Source organism: Bison bison, unplaced genomic scaffold (genome assembly GCF_000754665.1).
Source record: "Bison bison bison isolate TAMUID 2011002044 unplaced genomic scaffold, Bison_UMD1.0 scf7180017864145, whole genome shotgun sequence".
In the NCBI taxonomy this organism is placed as follows: Eukaryota; Metazoa; Chordata; class Mammalia; order Artiodactyla; family Bovidae; genus Bison; species Bison bison.
Window position 1 is genome coordinate 3,835,545 of NW_011494717.1, and position 15,041 is coordinate 3,850,585.

Genomic DNA, 15,041 nt, shown 5'->3' on the forward strand with positions numbered 1-15,041 from the left:
TTTGTGTTAATGGGATTAACCCTTTGTCTAGAGTCTATGGGCTCCTGCTTTGTTACATCTCTTTCTTGTCCTTCAGCCAGGTTCTGCCTGTTGAAGTGGTCCTGGGCTCAAGCCTCATTTTCTTCCATAATCCAGAGGAAAATCTCTGGGTTGATCTCTTCTTGTTGGAGATCTTGACTGGTGGTGTCATTAATGGTACACTGACTACCTTAGTCAAAAATGGCTGGGTTCCTGCCATCTTGTGTGCTTACCATAATATTTTCTAGTTTAATGTGAAAGGAGGTTTACTTGTGGAGGCAAAGGTAGTTCAAAAATTTATTCCAGTTCTCGCCGTAAGAACGGTCTTTAGTTCCTGTTCTGCACCAAATATATAATTCCTCCTGGTCTGTTCTAAGCTATGTAAGCAGATAATTTCCAGTTTTTCAATGGCATTTTTAATAGTTGCCTTCTGGAATTCAGCTTTCAAGGGATTTCCTGATAAGAGCTATGTAATCAGGATAGAATCTCTTATTAAAAGGACTTTCCTTTTCCAAAGCTTGAAAAAAGTCTGTTTCTCTCTTCTCAAATTATCAGGCTATCTATCAATAATTGAAGGTGAGATCGAAACTATGACCTTGGCAGGTGCTGCAGAGGATTTGCTGAAGTTGTTCAATAGTATGAGTTATTTTTTTAGATTATGTGTTTTTGAAGTGTTTTAAAAGTAAACTTCTTTTCACACTCTTCAGGATCCTGGAAACAGGTTCATATATTCAACAAACATTTCATTTATTCACCAAACAGTACTATGACTGTAGAGGAAGAGAGCTAATTGAGAAAGTTTCCAGCTGCCCTTCCACGTTGACTGTCTTTGGTACATAACGGTAGAGAAGTCCATCCTTGGCCGAGTTACCATAGTGTCTCCCAGTTCTATTCTTATCCCTTTGTAAATGATGCACCGGGCTAGTGTATATGGACTTTCACCTGAATGATTGGGTTGTTGTTGTTCAGTCGTTAAGTCACAGCCAACTCTTTGCAACCCCATGGACTGCAGCACACCAGGCTTCCCTGTCCTTCACCATCTCCTGCAGTTTGCTCAAACCCATGTTCATTGAGTCAATGATGCCATCCAACCATCTCATCCTCTGCCACTCCCTTCTCCTCCTGCCCTCAGTCTTTCCCAGCATCAGGGTCTTTTCCAGTGAGTCGGTTCTTCGCATCAGGTGGCCAAAATGTTGGAGTTTCAACTTCAGCATCAGTCCTTCCAATGAATATTCAGGATTGATTTCCTTTAGGATTGACTGTTTTGATCTCCTTGCAGTCCAAGGGACTCTCAAGAGTCTTCTCCACCACCACTGTTCAAAAGCTTCAACTATTTGCCCCCTAGCCTTCTTTATGGTCTGACTCTCACATCTATACATGACTATGGGGAATGTACTAAAACACAAATTTCAGATTCTAAGCCAGATATACAGTAAGTATCTAAATAGAAGGCTTGGAATGTGTGCTTTAACACCTTTCCTAGGTGATTCTTATGGAAATTTAATTGTGAGAATCACTGCGTCAAAATCTGTGGCTAGAATCTTGCCTCCCTAACTTAATAATGAGCTTGGACTATCTATTTAACCTCTCAGTGCCTCTGTTTCCTCATCTGTAAAGTTATCAGCTAACAATAACAAGCTAATGAATGGGAGAGCTCTTTGAATATTGTGAAATGGTATACATATTTTTCAATATTGCTCGTATATTTAGATGCATATAGATGTAGCTGAAAAAATAAAATAGAAAGTACTTAGTAAGCATCTATCAGGGCAAAGAAAGTCCTATGCCAGATGTTTAGAGGGTGTAAAAAATAAATATGACATTGTTCCTGCCTGCAGAGAACGTATTGTCCCTTTAGGGTGACTGTTGCATGCCCTGTGCTTTCCTTATCCAGCTTTCTGCATGCCAAATGAAGTCAGACAGCAAAGGTGAATGTGATTAAGCTTGAAAATAAGTCCAGGCAGCTAATCCTCTATAGAAGTGATTCAAACTATACAGAAGGATAGTTTGTCTTCTTGCTGCCTGTCTCTGAGCTCCTCAACCCTACCTTCCCTTATCTTCAAATGCTGGCCTCTTTCTGAGGATCTGCATACTGCCTTGCTTCCAGTCCTGCTCCAGTGCTTTCTCTGTTGTCTGTTCTTCCTGAATTTTCCTTCTATGAGGTCTCCTCCTAACCCCCTGCTCAGTTATTCTCTTTAACCTCAGGAAGAAGAATCACCTTCATTATGCCACAGAGTGTGGAATAGGAAAGAAGGAAGAGCTGGCATAATTCAAGCCGAATGGATTTTTTTTTAAATCACACCCACTTGGCATCTAGAAGCACAACACTTAACAGCTCTGCATACATTTCGGTTCCTCTGATGGCAGCATCTTTGTAGACAATGCTGCACTTGGTGCATAGTAGGAACATCAGAAAAGCTTCTGGAAAATGGATGTCTTTACTTACTATATATAGTTTTCTGGGTGAAAACAGTGAAATCAATCCTAGTTCTTTCCACATCCAGAGGCTAAAGATAGCACTCTGTTTCTTTTAAAAAACTGTTCTGGATGATAGAGGTACACAGAGTGTTGATCTACGGCCATCCTATCAAGCTGCAACATGGCAGTGTTAATATGACAGTGTAGGAAAGGTGAATACTGGCTGTACTGGGGGAAAATGCTTGTCTGATCTATCTCTCTCAAGTGTAAGGAAATCAATTCAGTACCTTGGAAAAAAATCAATTCAGTACCTTGGAAGCAGCAACAACAAAAATCCACACACACACGCACACACACACACATGCGCGCGCACATACACACACACACACACACAAATTCCACACACAAAAAACAAAAAAACCATCACGTTCTTCAGGGAGAATGTCTCTGTGCTAAGTTAACCATTGTGTTCTGTTGGCCTCCTGCTGCGTAAGGCCACTTTGCGGCAAAAGCGCAACTAGCTGTGATAGGGTATAAGCCTACTCTGACCCATACAGATGGCCTTAGTTATTGTATCTTTTGGACAATTCCACTACCTCTTGCAAAATGAAGGTAAGATGTTCCTTCTAGTTTCTGGGGGTTGGGGTCCCCAGGATGCTTGAGTAAGGGAAGAAGAGAGCATCAGGAAGTAGTAGCTGTAAGTCATGTTGTGAAAGGGAGATAGAAATCATCAAATGTAGACATAAAACCCCAAAAGAGCAGCTGTCTGTGGCTATTTATTGCATAAACAGTCTGAAACCTTTCAATCTTCCTCCTACATTATAACAGGGCTCATTAAAAAAAACAGTCAATTTGGTGATTACAAATCATCAAAGAAAAGTTGGATTATTTTAGTAGAGATGGAAGCGAAGGTGTCCCAAGTTGTGAAAATTTTTCCATTTAAAATAGATATAAAATGGAGTGTGTGTGTGTGTTGCTTAGTTAAGTCCAACTCTTTGCAACCCACCAGGCCCCTCTGTCCATGGGATTCTCCAGGCAAGAACACTGGAGTGGCTTGCCATTTCCTTCTCCAAAAGAACTATAGAAAGAAAGAAAGTGAAGTCGCTCAATCATGTCAGACTCTTTGCGACCCCATAGACTGTAGCCTACCAGCCTCCTCCATCCATGGAATTTTCCAGGCAAGAGTACTGGAGTGGGTTGCCATTTCCTTCTGCAATAAAGTGGAGATGCAGTCTTTTTGTTTTTTTTTTTTACTGTATGATGGTAAACTTAAATGGGGACTGTTACATCCCCAGAGAATATAATCAATTAGGAATTAAGTTAATTGAACAGCTACTGCTTACCTCTTCTGTGTCAGGCCCATAGAAGCATTAAGACATAGTCCCTTTCCTCAAGGTGCTTGTCATTTTTAGTGCATTGTCCCAGTGAAAATTATTTGCACAGAAGTTGGGTGTTGATTGTTTCTCCTAGAGCCCTGATGGGCCTTTTGGTAATTCTTGCTTTCTTCTTCACTCAAAGGATTGACTGCCTTGGCACCTGCAGTCATTGCTGATATTCCATGATCCTGATTCTCAGAGCTGTAAAAAATGAACTCCACCCTGAGACCCAGAGAAGGATTGGAAAGGATACCAGAATCATCCCCTACGTAGTTAGAAAGGTTACATCAAGAGCATTGTCTCCCAGATCCAGCATCAATTCAAGAAGCTCCAAGGAGAATCTTTAACAGGCTGGAGGCAACATGTGGTGTGGAGAGAGCTGACCTGGTAGGGGATGCCTGGCTGTCAGTCATGCCTCCAAAGCCACAGGTTTGGGCGAGATCCTTTTGGGACCTCAGTTTTCCCATCTGAAAAACAGGAAGCCTGAACTCACAACTTCTGTGAGCAAGCTTCTTTCTGGCCATTTCCTCTTGCTGTGCTATTATAATCTATAGCTGGGTCTGTCTCACTGCCATCTGTGTTAAGCCCAGTGAAGCGGTGAATACATAGCACAAGCTCTGTATGTGATCATAAGGTGGACTCCTTGCTTGCTGAAGCTCCTGTGTACTCAGCATCCCCCATTTAAAATGGCTTGAGAGGCAATGCCCCCTGAGTTCTGTGTCTCTGACTGTATGATTCTCACATTCTGTACAGCAAACGTCGGTGAGAAAGGGGAAGCATTGAGAAGCCATGTCCATTCTTATTATCTCTGACCTTGAGTGTACCCTTGATACTGCTTGTTGACTGATTGGCAGCAGTTTCAAAGATTCGTTGGCCAAGATCCAGTTGACATTATTGTCAAGTCTTCCTGTCTGAATTAGCCTTTATATACTCTTATAGAACACATACTACCTAAATTGAGAAATTGGAACTCATTAAAGATTTTATTGATTCCCAACCATGTCTTTGAAACAAAGAAATGACTGAATAAATAGTCTTTAATTCATTTAATTTTTACTTGTTCAGGCTGGATATCTTAGGATACCCTCCCCACCCCCCATCTCCCCTCTACCTTAGGCTAGGCCTAACAATGGCACCCCACTCCAGTACTCTTGCCTGGAAAATCCCATGGACGGAGGAGCCTGGAAGGCTGCAGTCCATGAGGTCGCTGAGAGTTGGACACGACTGAGCGACTTCACTTTCACTTTCACTTTTCACTTTCCTGCATTGGAGAAGGAAATGGCAACCCACTCCAGTGTTCTTGCCTGGAGAATCCCAGGGACGGGGGAGCCTGGTGGGCTGCCGTCTATGGGGTCACACAGAGTTGGACACGACTGAAGCGACTTAGCAGCAGCAGCAGCAACATCTTATCAGTAACTAAGGCTATCAGTGTTTCTGCATAATGTTCTTCCTCTCTGTGTCTACCCCCCCCACCTGAATTTAGGAGCATATCACAGCTTATCTTGACTACTACAACATCTAACAAAATTGTTGCCATGCCTCATCTTTTAACATTCTAAAATCCCATTCATCATATGTGTGTTTATATTAACTTCATAAATCTTAAGCCGTGGTCATAGTTTTCCCTTATTCAAAAACTTCAGTGTTTTTTGTTGATCCAGAATGAAGTCTGAATCCCCCAGTCTCGCATTTACATTTCCCTCCAGCTCCTCCAGTTCTTCATCCTCATCCTAGTACGTTCCAACACAGAACTGAGACCCCGTCTTCACTAATTTCTTCAGTGAACCTCCGGAGAGCTTTATTTTTCTTCCATTACACATGTGTGTATGTCTTAAAACCTTTCCAATATGCTGTGAGCTCTTTAGGGGCAATATTCATGCCAGTTCACGAGGTCTCCCGCACAGCAGCTAGCCCAGAGTACAAAACAGACTGCTTTTTTTTTTTTTTCACATTGAACTTATTTTAATTTATATCTTTCTAACATGCTTTCCATGAACATCATATATCATTTTCTTATAAGGAAACTAACATATTTACTATTTTTCTCACTCAGCTGGCTCTTAATCTCCTTTTGGTGAATAGAGTTTTCTCTCTGACTTTACCGAATGTCTTCCTTCTTTGTAGGCCTCAGCAGTGCTACCATACTAAAGATTGCCACTGTTTATTCTTTGGCCATTTCTGTCTATCTTCCTATGTTTTCTTCCAACATTACACAGCCTTTTAAAGTCTTAGATTTCTCCTTTTTTTTTTCCCCATTATCTTCACCCACTGGTTCTTATAGATCAACTTTAAAGATGTTTTGAGAGATCAGACATTGCTCTGACTCTTTCTCTCCTTGTTCTGCTCTCTTGAGGGTCTTGTCTGTCCGTAGATGTTTGTGGAGCAGATCAGTGAGTGTACCCCACAAAGCCATTGCCATTTCTACCTTTAGTTCTTCTCTCATGTAACGCTCTCTGTACTTGGAATGTTCTCTTCTATCCACTTTAAAATGTTTGCTATTAATAATTTTGGCTAGTCAAATTTAACTTTCATCTGAGATTTTCCATTCATTGGCACAAAACTCTTTATAATCTCATCTTATTAATGTTTGTGGCATCTGTAATTAAGTCCCTCTTTTCATTCCTAATATTGTTTATTCATATTTTCTCTGCTTTTTATCTTGATCAACTTTGCAAGACGTTTGTTAATTTTATTACTTTTTGCAAAGAACCAACTGTTGGCTTTTGTTTTATTCTCTCTATTGTGTGCTGGTTTTCTATTTTATTAACTTATCTTATCTTTATTATTTCCCCTTTCTACTTTGGATTTAATTCACTATTTCCCCCTTCACTCTCTCTTTTTTAAACTAAGACAGATGCTTAGTTCAATAGTTTTCAGGTTTTTTTTTCCTAGTATAAGCATTTGAAGTCATACTTTTCACTATCAATACCATGTTAATTTGCATTTCACAATGCTGGGATTTCTCACAGAGCAGTATTGTTTAGCTCCAAAAGTTTTCTAGTTTATAATATGATTTCTTCTTTGATTTGTGAGTGATTTATTAAATTTCCAAATGTGATAAGATTTTCCTAGCTATCTTTTAGCTACTATTTCTTACCTAATTGTTTTATGCTCAATGAACTTACTGAGACACCAAATCCTTTGAAATTTGTCAAACCTTTCTTTTTATAGTTTCATATATTGTGATTTTGGTTGAAATAATTTTGTTATCTCTTATTGTTGGGTCAAATGGTCTATAAATGCCCATGAGGTTATGCAGTTAATAGTATGATTTTAATAGGTATTCTTAATTTTTTTTCCCTCTGCTTAGACTAACAGTGTGATAGCTATGTTAAATTTTTTCCATTAATGTAGTAGTTTATTTTCCTCCATAGTTACAACAATTTTTTGCTTTAAATATTTTCACAACATGTTATTAGATAAATGCACATTAACAATGATTATGACCTAGATAAATTCAAGCTTTTAACTTTAAATAGTGACCCTATGTCTAGTTATTTTTTTTTCCTTTGCTAGTTATGCTTTCCCTTAAAATCAATTTAGGCTGATACTGATATAACTTCCTTTCTTTACTATTGACCTGGAATATCTTTGCATTCTTTTACTTTCAGTCTTTTTGTTTTCTATGTCTAAGATGTCTCTCCTATAAACAGCATAGAAGTGGGTTTATTTTTATCATCTTCAGTATTTATCTTTTAACTGTAACCATTTATACATCAGTATTTTTTCAGGTAATTACTCATGTTTACACATATGCAGATGACACCACCCTTATGGCAGAAAGTGAAGAGGAACTAAAAAGCTTCTTGATGAAAGTGAAAGTGGAGAGTGAAAAAGTTGGCTTAAAGCTCAGCATTCAGAAGATGAAGATCATGGCATCGGGTCCCATCACTTCATGGGAAGTAGATGGGGAAACAGTGGAAACAGTGTCAGACTTTATTTTTTGGGGGCTCCAAAATCACTGCAGATGGTGATTGCAGCCATGAAATTAAAAGACGCTTACTCCTTGGAAGAAAGGCTATGACCAACCTAGACAGCATATTGAAAGGCAGAGACATTACTTTGCCAACAAAGGTCCGTCTAGTCAAGCCTATGGTTTTTCCTGTGGTCATGTATGGATGTGAGAGTTGGACTCTGAAGAAAGCTGAACACTGAAGAATTGATGCTTTTGAACTGTGGTGTTGGAGAAGACTCTTGAGAGTCCCTTGGACTGCAAGGAGATCCAACCAGTCCATTCTGAAGGAGATCAGCCCTGGGATTTCTTTGGAAGGAATGATGCTAAAGCTGAAACTCCAGTACTTTGGCCACCTCATGTGAAGAATTGGCTCATTGGAAAAGACTCTGATGCTGGAGGGATTGGGGGCAAGAGGAGAAGGGGACGACAGAGGATGAGATGGCTGGATGGCATCACCGACTTGATGGACGTGAGTTTGAGTGAACTCCAGAAGTTGGTGATGGACAGGGAGGCCTGGTGTGCTGCGATTCATGGGGTCGCAAAGAGTCGGACACAACTGAGCGACTGAACTGAACTGAACTGACACACACTGTATTTCTGTGTATATATTAATATATTCATACATATAAAATATATTCAATTCATGTTTTCTAATTATAGCATCTTATTTGTCTATTTATTTCGTTCCCTATTCCTTTTTCTCCTTTTTTACCGTAGAGGGAGTTTATATTTTGTTATTACATTTTCAGTCTTATTTTAGATTATGCAGTCTATTTTTCTTCTTTCAGTAACTACTACAGCGGTTATTTCACTTTTTTACTGTTATTTATTTGTTTTTGGTGCACTGGTGTTTGTTGCTGAGGGCAGTTTTTCTTTAGTTCAGTGAGTGGGGCTGCTCTCTAGTTGCCGTGCATTGATTTCTCATTGTGGTGGCTTGTCTTATTGTGGAGCACAGGCTGTGGGGCACTCGGACTCAGTAGTTGGGGCACGGGGTCTTGGCTGCCCCATGCATGTGGGATCTTCCTGGACCAGGGGTCACACCTTCATCCCCCTCATTGGCAGGCAAATTCTTAACCACTGGATCACCACAGAAGTCCCCAAAGGGTTTTGATATGCATGTGTAACTTGAAGTCTAGGGTTAGTCAGTATTTTGACCTTCTTTCTCAACAGTGATCCCATAAGTCACTCCCTCTGTCTCCGGTTTTGCTTTTTTTCCCAACAGCTTTGAGATATAATTTGCATGGCATATAATTGACTCATTTACAGTGTACAATTCAGTGTTTTTTAGTATATTTACAGAGTTGTTCAACTGTCACCAATACCTAATTTTAGAACATTTCCCTCACCCCCTAAAAAAATCCCATACTCATTAGCAATCACTCCCAACTCCCCCATCCTTAAGCTCCTGCCAGCCTCTAATTTATTTTATTTCCATAGAGGATTTGCCTGTTCTGGACATTTCATAGAAATGGATTATACAATATTTTTGTCTTTTGTGACTAGGTTCTTTCATTGAGCATAGTGTTTTCAAGATCCATCCATATTTTAGCATATATCAGTACTTTATTTCTTTTTATGGCCAAATAATATTATTTCAATATATTGATATAACTGATACTCATGTTTACCAGGTTTGCTAAATTCTTTTAAAGCTAAAGTTGGCTTCATTGGTTATTTTAAATTTAAGGTTTCCTTATTCACTTATTCTCTGGTTTGGAATTATTTACTTTGACTACTCTCACTTAATAAGAAGTTAAATGATTTAGAATCAACCTTTTTAGATGTTTGCAGCAGGTGGCTCAATCTGGGTGCCATATTGCTGGACAAATTAACTCTCCAAAGATTCTCTTCTGTGCATTCAGCTCTCCCATCCATCCTTCTCCACCAGATCACACTGTCTCTACTAGCAAGTTTTTTTCTGACCTGTCAGCATATTGAGGTCTCTGTCACCTCACATTCCTTCAGCCCTCTTTTGGATTTCTACTCATATTCCTTCTGACACAGATGGCCTTGTATTCAATTATCACTCACTAGGATGGGAAGCTCTGGGTGGGCATGGTTGGTCCCTGATGCTTCTGTCTGTTTTCAGAAAGGTAGTCTGACTTGGCATAGGCTGGGGTTGAAGGTGGGCATTCAAGAAACAACTATCAGGTAAATAAATGGACAGAGTCAAGGACTGTTCTTTTCTTCCCTGGAAATTTACTCCTCTGAGTGAAATTTCATATATAAGGCTCTTGATGCCTGGATAAAGTACACTAGGTTCAAGGTGTCAATCTACTGCTCTGGGCACTTTTTCTTGTTTGGCTCCTTGATCTCAGGGACATAGAGGAGGCTATGGTGCAAGCTCTCATTATTGATCCTCTGCAGGGGATGTGAGAGGACAGGAACAAGTCATCTTCCCCAGTCTGGCTCCACTGATGCCTCAGGCTCCTAAGGGTTGGGAGGCATGTTGCAATTTTGATTTCCCAAGTTCAGAGAGGGCTTATATATATGTGTGTCTATCTTAAGCTCCTTATTGTCCTCTGCATATTAAGTGGCAAAACCAAGGTTTCTCTCAACGGAGTGTATTCAAAAGGGAGATCAAGAGAGGAATTTGGATCAGATCTGATTAAACCCTAATCTCCTTATTACCATATTGGAAGGAGAGCACTACCAGCATCAATGGTAGGGCCTTTTCCATGGAGCTGCTCATGTGGCTTGGTCTGGTAGACAGGACACAGGGACCCAGGAGGGCCTGTGCTGGCCTCACAGGTGGGAGAGGTCTTTCTCCGAGTTTGTAAATCTTTAAATTGAGCTGGGAATGGAGAGCACTGAGGTTGAACAGATGGGCTGTGGCTACTCCACTGCGGGCTAATGAGAAATCGGCATTTCCAGATAGCAAAGAGCTCTGGAGGGACCCAGTCCATCCAGCTTAGGAGAGCTTAGAGGAGGGCGAGGGAGGCACTGAAGAATCATCTCTGTTGAGCTTTTGGCAGCTTCATAAAGCTAGCATATTGCCCTTAATTCTTTCTTCCTGAAATAACACTTGGTTCACCAGAGATGTCCAGTCTTGACACAAGTTAGGCATATCTCTCTCTCTCTCTCTTTTTTTTTTTAATTGAGTAAGTGGAGCAAAAATGACAATACGACACTGCAGCTGAGAAATAACAGGGGAGGATTTCCCATAAACCAAATCTAATTTATAGTTGGCACTTGCAAGGGGTTGTGAAGCCTTACACATAATAGAGGCTTAATGGGTATTTGTTGAATTTAATGATTTGAACCATTTGCAGCAAAACAAATTCCACTTTGTCTGAATTGCTCAGATAGGTTTATTCTTCACTCCATTTAGTGCAGCAGGCAGGTAAAATTTTCCATGTGCAGTTGAACCATAGGATGAAACCCTGGCCCATTTGTAGCCTGTGCCTTAAGTCACAGAGGCATGTGATAATTGTACTGAAATAGAAGGAACTTGGCCTGAGTCCTGGCTCTGTAATTTACCCACCCATAAAAACACAGGGCTTTTTGGTGAGAAATAACGTTTATGGCCGGAGAAGGCAATGGCACCCCACTCCAGTACTCTTGCCTGGAATATCCCATGGATGGAGGAGCCTGGAAGGCTGCAGTCCATGGGGTCGCTGAGGGTCAGACACGACTGAGCGACTTCACTTTGACTTTTCACTTTCATGCATTGGAGAAGGAAATGGCAACCCGCTCCAGTGTTCTTGCCTGGAGAATCCCAGGGACGGGGAAGCCTGGTGGGCTCCCGTCTCTGGGGTCACACAGAGTTGGACACGACTGAAGTGACTTAGCAATAGCAATAGCAACGTTTATGGCAAAATAACACAGTATTTGGCACAGAGTTGGTTACAGAAATAAATTGTGTTTTCCCCTTAAGAAAGTGTTGGACAAAACTCAGTGATTTAGCCTCAGGGTGCCCACTAAAATATCTATGTTACTGTTGTTCAGTCACTGAGTTGTGTCCAACTCTGCGACTCTGTGAACCATAGCTTGCTAGGCTCCTTGGTCCATGGGGTTTTCCAGGCAAGAATACTGGTATGGGTTACTACTTCCTTCTCCAGGGGATCTTCCCAACCCAGGGATCGAACCCTTGTCTCCTGCATTTCATGCATTGGCAGGCAGATTCTTTACCTCTGAGCCAACAGGGAAAAAGTATCCATGTATTCTGAGAAAATTTTGAACATTCTAATAGCCTAAAGGGGCTGTGCTGGCATCAAAGGTGGATTTGCATTAATTATGAGAACGTGCATGTCAGAATGGAAATCCAGATAATCAACTGGAGCTGATGCCTTTGCCCTTGAAAAGACAGACAACACACCTATAGCCTGAAAGTAAGATTAGGAGAGACAAGTGATGAGGAAGAAGGTGGCACCAAATGAAAAACCCATAGCAAAAACTGCCTTCTGAAGGACTAAGAATGGTTTATTTCCCCTGATTAGACCATATAAATCCCTATTTTATGTTCAGACCATATAAATCCCTATTTTATCGTATGGTTTGGTTGCAGAAGCAGGCTGAGGGAGGAGCTTTAGAATCAGTAAAGTTAGAGGAAGGGGTTGTAGCAAACAGTGTGCATTTTAGGAGCTGGAGTTTTTGATCTACTGTTATGTGAAAAAGTCTGGAAGCAGGGGGCACAGGCTGCCAGATGTCTTCAAAGCTGTCCAGGTGAGTCTCGCATGTAGCTCAGGTTGCAGTCCCCTGATTCAGATTATCTGGGCTGAAACACTTTCCTTTAGGCTGGAAGTAGAGTCAGATCATTTTGCAGTCAGGCAAGTGGTGGTTTTTAAAATACTTGTTAAATATACAGAGAGTGGACCCTCCCCCAAGATATACCAAGTCAGGATCTCTGGGTAGGGGGTGGGCTGGAATCTGCATTTTAATCAGCTATCGATTATGCTCATGTGTGTCTGAAATTGAATGCCAGTTGACTGCTGTTGCAGTCTATATTATAGAATCACCACAATTCAGTTCAGTTCAGTGGCTCAGTCATATCTGACTCTTTGCAACCCCATGGACTGCAATATGCCAGGCCTTCCTGTCTATCACCAACACCTGGAGTTTACTCAAACTCATGTCCATTGAGTCCGTGATTCCATCCAACCATCTCATCCTCTGTTGTCCTCTTCTCCTCCCACCTTCAATCTTTCCCAGCATCAGGGTCTTTTCAAATGAGTCAGTTCTTTGCATCAGGTGGCCAAAGTATTGGTTTCAGCTTCAGCATCAGTCCTTCCAATGAATATTCAGAATTGATTTCCTTTAGGATGGACTAGTTTGATCTCCTTGAAGTCCAAAGAATTCTCAAGAGTCTTCTCCAACAGCACAGTTCAAAAGCATCAGTTCTTTGGTGCTCAGCCTTCTTTATGGTCCAGCTCTTACATCCATACATTACTGGAAAAAACATAGCTTTTTTTAACATTTATAAAAAATGTGCAAAACCAAGAAAAAGGTGCAGAGAGAGACCTTTTCAAGAGGAAAAAGACATAGATGACAGAATAGGAAAAAAAAAAAAAAAAAGAAAGAAAAGTGAAATCTGCCTAGAATACATTTAAATTATTGATGTCATATTTATAATATTTCAGATCCCTGGGGTAAATTAATCATTCAGCAATTACAATCAGAGCAATTGACTAAACTTTGGAAAAGTTTAAATGAAGTTAGATTTCTATCTCATGTAATATAACGATTAATTCCATTACAATTAAGTTAAGTGTCTTCTTATAAATCAGCAGGAAAGGATGAGTACCTTGGTAGAAAATATGTAAAGTTTATAAGCTATTAAGAACAGAAGAAATGTAAATGAACATTTAGAATATGAAAAAACATTCAAATATTAAACAAAATCATTTGTTTATTTTGCAAAGAGAAAAATTATGGAGACACTGTGGTAAATTGACCTCACTTCTACTCTGCTATTGAGGTTGTCAGTTGATATTGTAATTTTATATGACAATTTGGAAGCATATATTTAGAGTTGTAAAGATATGTAGTTTTAAAATGTCCAGAATCTTTCAATAAGTAACTTCACTTTCAGGATATTTTGGGACATAATCAGATATTTGGCTAATGATTATTTTTTTATAGTGAAAATTAGAAGCGGTATAAATGCCCATAATAAGGGATTGTTAAAAAAAGTAAATTTCGGTTTAGCCTTATACTGTAGTTCTGTAAAACCTTAACAAACCACTTCTTTGAAGAAAAATGAGATGGAGAAAGTGTGTGCTGTTATTAAAGGACCAAAAAGACCACTGAAGAAATCTGAATATTGGCTTCTGGGGAGGAATTTAAATCTACCCCACACCTCCTGGAAGAATGATGAATAGAATAGTTAAATCTGAGCATATTTTATTGAGTAATATTTTAGCAGGTAGAATAACTTTGTATAATTATACGGTCATGTTTGGATGAGAGTCACTGTTTTCTTCCTTTTGTCCTGCCAGAATTGTAATCGTACTTTTTATGTTTGGCTGACCTGTTTATCTCTTCTTAGAGGTGGGGAGAGCTGAGAAGGTAGGCACGGAGGAGAGGGCAGAGTGTACAGTGACTGGGGCAGATACTCTCTCCTATTGTCTTTTTCTCTTAGTCCTTTCCTCTAATTCTGCTGGAGTCGGGGGTCTCCTCCTTGTATTCCAATGATATAAGGCAAGATCCCCTTTGGGTTTAGAGGAAGCAGAGAGGCCTACAACTTAGGCATCCCCAGCATAGGAAGAAGAAGCAATCCTCCTCTAGTTTATTAGTCATAGATTAGAGCTTGAGACCAAACAGTTAAAAATATTGTCTGACCATACGTCTTGTTCTCTGGATGTGTTTATTTCACTTGATGACCTTTCACATTATACTGGTTTAAGACAGCATTGGGTGATTCTAGGTCTTGACCTAATACTGTCTTATTCTAATCAGAATATCTCTGTCTCTAACTTGAGAGGCTAGTTTTACAAGTTGCCCGATTATATATAAAAAATAGAGCTCTGACTCACAGCAGCAGTCAATCCAGGAAGACAATTATAACCTTTGCAGCAACTGGCTCAAAGTAGTCAGGATTTAACCAGTAACTGAAAACTACCCTAATTTTTGCCTCTGCTTCCAATTTATGACCAACCAGTGAGAGCCAAATATCAGATCAGATCAGATCAAATCAGCTGCTCCGTCGTGTCCGACTCTTTGCGACCCCATGAATCGCAGCACGCCAGGCCTCCCTGTCCATCACCAACTTCCGGAGTTCACTGAGACTCACGTCCATCGAGTCAGTGATGCCATCCAGCCATCTCATCCTCTGT